General features: G+C 40.4%; 1 pseudogene; it reads left to right on the top strand.

Annotated features, from left to right (window-relative positions):
• The first annotated feature begins 2,458 nt into the window (after nucleotides 1-2,458).
• Nucleotides 2,459-2,870, top strand: LOC100423745 (large ribosomal subunit protein eL27 pseudogene; annotated as a pseudogene).
• Nucleotides 2,871-6,776: the final 3,906 nt, after the last annotated feature.

The following is a 6,776-nucleotide window of genomic DNA, read 5'->3' as shown; positions in this document are numbered from 1 at the left end:
GTTGATAAAGGTTTTAGGCAGTTACTTCAGGACATAGTCCCATGTGTTGGGTTTTCTGAGCAGTCAGCTATGTAGAAACTTTAGTTAATATCCTCTCTCTCTCTCTTTCTCTCTCTCTCTTTCTCTCTCTCTCTCTCTCTCTCTCTCTCTCTCTCTCTCTCTCTCATCCTTCCCATCCACATTTCATTTGCAGGTCGCATGCCCTTGGCAGGGTTGAACCTCTAAACAGAATAGTAAGCAACTACTTGCCTGGTGTAATTTGAGATGTATCACAATCCCCCTGCTCAAAATGTCTTCCCCACCAAATGCCACAGGGCCTAAAATTCCCAGTATTCAACTCATGGCAACTAGTCTTCTCTTCCTTCACCCCATCATCTCTCCTAACACCTGCATGTGTGAAGCACGTCCATCCTTCCAGGCCTAGCTCAATAACACTTTTTCCTGAAGCTTTCATGATCGCCCAGTTGGAAGTGATCTCTCATTCCTCTGAACATTCAAAAAGCTTCACTTGTGCCTCTTTTATGTGATATATTACTTTATATTTAAACACATGTACTATATCCCACCAGGTATAATCTGGAGTTTCAATTCCTCAGCTGAGTCTTATTTATCTTTGTATCACCATCCCATCCTCAAGCAACCAGGCCCAGAGCTGACACTTAATAAAGAATCAGTATCTGACCAATGGGTGCTATATGGCTGAATGAGGAGTAAGACACAGCTTTTCCTGGGCTGAGATTTTGCTGCTCACTAACTCTGTATACTTCAGCAGTCACTTCAGAGCCTTATTTTCTTACTATAAAATAAGGTCACTGAAGAGTTACAAATTCCAGAGCCCTCTCAGCCATCATTGCTAATCTACTGGATGATCTTATAGTTCATACTGGTTCAGCAAAAGCCCAACATTATTTGCATTCACTTTTGGAAATAGCTTGACAAAATATATACTGTATTAAGGTCTTTAAAAAGAAAAAAGGTAAATTAAAAAAACAGTAAGATAAGGCTAAACAAAAAGCAAACACACAGAAATAAATTATTGATGGTCCTATTTACTTACAAAGTGGGACATAAATTTAGCTTTTAGCTTCCTACCAACCAAAGCAAAAATGTATTAAAGTAAAAGTCTATTGTTTGCTCAAGAAAATACAGATTTTCCTGTTGTTAAAATTCAAGAGAAATTGATGTAGTAAACTTTGTACTCAAAAATCCCAACAATGAATATGCCAAAAAGTTTCATAGAACTATTTCCTGCAGCATCCTTTTACAAGAGTGTTCCAGTTATCTATCACTGTACAACACCAAAATAGTGGCTTTAAGTGACAACATTGTGTATTATTATCTCTAAGATAAGGGGTTAAGCTAAGCAATTCTCACTTAGAGTCTCTTACAGAACTGTAGTCACAAAGTGACTGGGTCTGAAGTAACCTAGAGCCTAAGCTAGGAAGATTCAAACAACTGGAGGCTAGAACAGTTGGTCCTCGTCAGATATCTCTCGGTGGTCTCTCCATGTGACTCCAGCATGGCAGTGTTAGAGCAGCTAGAACTCTTACATAGAAGCTCAAGTGCTGAGAGGAAGACAGCCAAGCCAACTTTCGCACTTTTTATGGGTTAGCCTCAAAAATCACATAGTATCACTTCTAACACACCCATTTGCTAGAATCAAATCACTAAGACCAACCTGTATTCAAGGGAAGGGTATTTTAGTCTCCATCTTTTGATGGGGGAGTGTCCAAGAATGTGAGAATATGTCTTAAAACCATGATTAAGGAAAACATAGAAATTTGCTATTCAATAAACACTATTCTTTGGAAAGCCAAAGAAGAAATACTTCAGCTTGATTCAGGGATAAAATTTAGAATTACGGAGTTGTGCTGTTCAATATGGAAGCCACTGGCATGAGTGGCTATTTAAACTTCACTAAAATTAAATTAAACATTTTCAGTACCATTATTTTGTTTTAATAGCCACATTCCAAATGCTCAATAGCTACACATGGCTAGTGACTATTAATGATGGATACACAGTTACAGAACATTTCCATCACTGCAGAAAGTTCTATCGAGAAACACTTATCTAGGATGATGAAAGAACAATATATCCTTAATGGAGGCTGAGGTGTAGGGAGCATTACTTGAGCCCACAAATTCAGGGTTCCAGTGAGCTACGATCATGTCACTGCACTCCAGCCTGGTGACGGAGCAAGACCTTGTCTCTAAAAGGAAAAAAAACAAACTATATATCCAGCTGTCAATTAGAGCTGCTAAGTCTTCTAATTAAGCTTTTGGTAGGAATTGGGCAAAAGAGATGTCCAAATTGTAACATTTGACAAGACTATGAACCGCATGAAATCTGTGTTGCTAAAATAAGACAGTCCATATGCCTTTAAAATCAACCAAGTAGAAGGTAGATTCACTTCCTTTAAAGAAAATGAAGGTAGGCCTGGGTGATTGCTGTCAAAATGGGCAAGTTCATAAAACCTGGGAAAGTAGTGTTGGTCTGGGCCAGACACTACACCGGATGCTACTCTGGATGCAAAAACCATCATCGTGAAGAACATTGATGATGGCACCTTAGAATGCCCCTACAGCTGTTCTCTGGTGGCTGGAATTGACTGTTATCCTTGAAACGTGACAGCTGCCATGGGCAAGAAGAGCACCCAGAGGTCAAAGATCAAGTCTTTTGTGAAAGTTTATAACTACGGTCACCTCATGCCCACACGGCACTCTGTGGATACGCCCTTGGACAAAACTGTCATCAACAAGGATGTCTTCAGAGACCCTCCTCTTAAACACAAGGCCCAAAGGGAAGCCAAAGTCAAATTCAAAGAGAGGTAAAAGAACAAGTGGCTCTTCCAAAAGCTGTGGTTTTAGATTTTGGGGGGGGGTCATTAAAAATTTTAAAAATAAAAATAAAAAAAGGAAGAAAAAAAAATGAAGGCTCCTAACCAAGACCCAAATCGCTGGCCACCTTGCCTCCATGTGGAGGTTTTCAGTGAAGGACCTGTCAGTAAGGGCAAGATTTTCCTCCAGACTTTCACACGCTGTTTTCTCAAAACATTTGGAGGAAAGAAAAATAAAATCAAAGCTACAAAGTTCATTCCCTCACTCTTTAATTCAACATTTACTGAGTAGGCAAGGATGCTATGATTTGCATCTGAAAAAAAAGATTGAAATAGATTTTACTAATCTCCCAAGTCTCAGAAATAAACAAACAAATGTCAATAACATGCCCAAGGAATATCCACTTTTAAGTAGCATCATTTTCTACTGAAACCACCAGAGAAAAATGGTTGCAAAACGTACCCCTAAATAGCTGAAAGAGTCAGCCAGCTATATATAATCATTAGATATAAGCCAATTAAATTGCAAATACTATCTGCCAAAAACGATGATTTTGAATATAGAAAAGTTGAATTCAAGCCACTCTATTTTCCAGTAAGATAAAGAGGCCATTTCTTGTTAGTGACAATAAAATTACATCACTAGCATAGACAGTAGTTATTTTTGTACTTTTTATAATAAGGGTACATGCAGTTAGATCACACACAAATTGTTTCAAATCATTAAGATACAAATTAAAAAGAAGGGTTGGAGGAAGCAGAGGCAGAACACAGTTTCATTTTTTAAAGACCAGAATTATCTGATCTGTTAGGAAACCATTCTCAGGAACACTTATTGTGGTATAAAGCTCAGACTGCATATAAGCATCAGTTATCAGATCTTACAGCCCATCTTCTCCTTCACCCTCCCCACTCTCTCTCCACCCTTTACCCTGCTCTGTGTCTCAGGAGGCTGACTTGTATGGGCTGCATCAATGGGCTCCCTCTCCATACCCCTTCTAAAGGAGTTCGGTCAATGGGAGGTACCCACAAGAGATTAGAGACTGGGAGAATAGGAAGTTAGAGAATTTAATCCCCCAGCTTCCTCCCTACTGGGCCACCGTAGGTTGGCTGCATTCCTCACCCAAATGCTGATGTCAAGCAGTCCTCTTCATATGGCTCCACTCTCCAAACCCCCGTAACCCCTCACTTCCTTTGATTTTTCACCTATGAGTTGCAGTGGCTCCCTGCTATTATTGTTGGCCTAAGGAACTATACCCACCTCTCGTAGGTTTTCCTCAACTCTGCCTGCACCTTTGTATCTAGTTCCTTTTTTTTTTCTTTCCTTTTTTTTTTTTTTTTTTGAGAAGGAGTCTTGCTCTGTCACCCAGGCTGGAGTGCAGTGGCACAATATTGACTCACTGCAACCTCCGCCTCCCAGGTTCAACTGATTCTCATGCCTCAGCCTCCCGAGGAGCTGGGATTACAGGCATGCACCACCATACGTGGCTAATTTTTGTGTTAATATTTTTAGTGGGGATGGAATTTCACCGTGTTGACCAGGTGGGTCTCGAACCCCTGACCTCAAGTGATCCGCCTGTCTCAGCATCCCAAAGTGCTGAGATTATAAGCATGAGCCACTGCACCTGGCCTGTATACAGTTCCTTTCATTGAAGTCTCCTTAGTTACTCGAATCGTGTGCACTGTTTCCTTACAAGCCCTGATGATACACGAATTCATTACTAGTTTTTAATGCCCAGAGATCAAAGAAAGATCAATTAAATATATAAGCAATCTTAAAGTTATTCCTGAAAGGTTTTTCCAGCACATCAAAAAGAGTATAACATGATTAATAATGGAATATTGTACCTAAATCCAACCTGTTCCTCAGGAAATATTAACGGAAAAAAAAAATGAGAACTATAATTTATGAAAAACATTTAAATGAAAAGTCTGCCAAAATAATGACTCTATGATTTCACACAGCAATATTGTCCTTTTAAAAAAAACAGGGGGCAGGAAAGTTTAACCAGACAAAATTAATAAGAGTAAACAAATTAGCCCTCAATTAGAGCAGAACTTGAGCAGTTCGGGTGGTAAGAAGTCTTTGTAATCAACAGCACTGTATGAGGAAGTAATATCAGGACGCAATCAACAAATAGACTTGTTATCCCAAAGATAGGTGAAGTTGTCCTGGAGTTAAGTACCTGAAGCTACCCTGCCCGCTACCTCTACGGTGCAGTGAATGAACAAAATTCTTCAACTCAGGCAAATCTGCTTTCAAAGTAGGCCCAGCACTTTGGGAGGCCGAGACGGGTGGATCACGAGGTCAGGAGATCAAGACCATCCTGGCTAACACGGTGAAACCCCGTCTCTACTAAAAAATACAAAACACTAGCCAGGCGAGGTGGCGGGCGCCTGTAGTCGCAGCTACTCGGGAAGCTGAGGCAGGAGAATGGTGTAAACCCAGCAGGCGGAGCTTGCAGTGAGCTGAGATCCGGCCACTGCACTCCAGCCTGGGCGACAGAGCGAGATTCTGTCTAAAAAAAAAAAAAAAAAAAAAAAAAACCACTTATAAAGTGAAAGTGAAGGAAATAATATTTCCAATGTAGAATAGTTGTAAGGATTAAATAGAAAAATACATATGAAATACCTAGCACAGTGCCTGATTTGTTCAAGTCATTAAGAAATGGAAATTCAAAAGGAAATCCAACAGAAGGAAACCAAAGACTTACATTGTGAGACCAGCCTGAAAATCAGCAAGTAGATTAGAAACATATATGAAGGAATAGTTGACAAAGTGTCTCAGCCAGGCTTCTGTGGGTCATGTACATTTCGAGGACCTCTATAGTGGATGAAATCCTTTCTCAAATTCCCTTCTGTAAGAAATAATCACCTAAGAGAATTTTCTCATTCTCTGTCCTGGAAGATCTCCAGCTTTCCTTCTTTTTCTTGCACTTTATGTTTCAGGTTAATTAACACTTTCCCCAACGTACATACTGATCATTTCTTGCTATCACAAACTATCCTAGAGGCCGGCACGGTTCAAATGGGTACTGGACTGAAGTAGGCACACCGTTGGCAAGTGGTTGCCCTTCCAGCTGACTGGAAAGTTTTCCAGCACTTTGTTCCAGAAGTGCCCTGAGTGCAGTGCCCAGCCGGGTCCTCCGCTCAGTCCTTTGAGATCATCCCATCTGAGTGACTAAACATTGCCTTTGGGTGGGTGGGCCACACCCAGGACCCAGAAGTAAGATCGTCATTTCCTCATAAAAGGGAATGCTTTTTCCTTCCATTCTATTCTTTGTGTTATGCCAGAGACTCATGACTGACCCTAAAATTCATATTTTAACAGCAATCTCTAAGATCTAAAGATTCTTCAGCAGGACCTTAAGGAAGTGGGAGTGAGAACAAAGTATTTAGACATAGGAGAGAGGAAGTGTTCCAAAAACTAAGACACTTCACAGTGTGTTAGAAAGTCCCATGAAAGCACATGTGAGAGAACCTTGAAGACAAATCAATTCAGAAATTCCATCCCCTCCCTGGAGTTGGTTTACAGACCTTGCAAACGTAGGCCCAGTTCCCCGAGTTTTCCTGATTCTGGGATTGGTGTTCCGTGGATCCTCACGACGAACTTCCTAGTAGACTCCTCAATAAAATATGCCATGGTGAACAGAAGGAACTCAAATAAAAGGGATCAACATGTAGCAAACTCCTACTATGTGCCAGGCATTGCACAGCACTTTTTACATGTTATCTCAGTCAATCCTGACAGTAACCCCATCAAATAGACAGTGTAATCCCCATTTCACAGGTAAAAATGAAAAGACTCTGAGAAGTTAGGTAACTTACTTAAAATTAACTTGTAGAACAATAATTTGCACCAGATCTTCCTGTTTCGTAGCCCATTCTCATTTCATTCTGCCACACATTCATCAAGGACGTCATCCATTGCTCAGCA

Source organism: Macaca mulatta, chromosome 1 (assembly GCF_049350105.2).
Source record: "Macaca mulatta isolate MMU2019108-1 chromosome 1, T2T-MMU8v2.0, whole genome shotgun sequence".
Classification (NCBI taxonomy): Eukaryota; Metazoa; Chordata; class Mammalia; order Primates; family Cercopithecidae; genus Macaca; species Macaca mulatta.
Note: the sequence above shows the minus strand (reverse complement) of the source record. Positions and strands in the feature narration are given on the sequence as shown.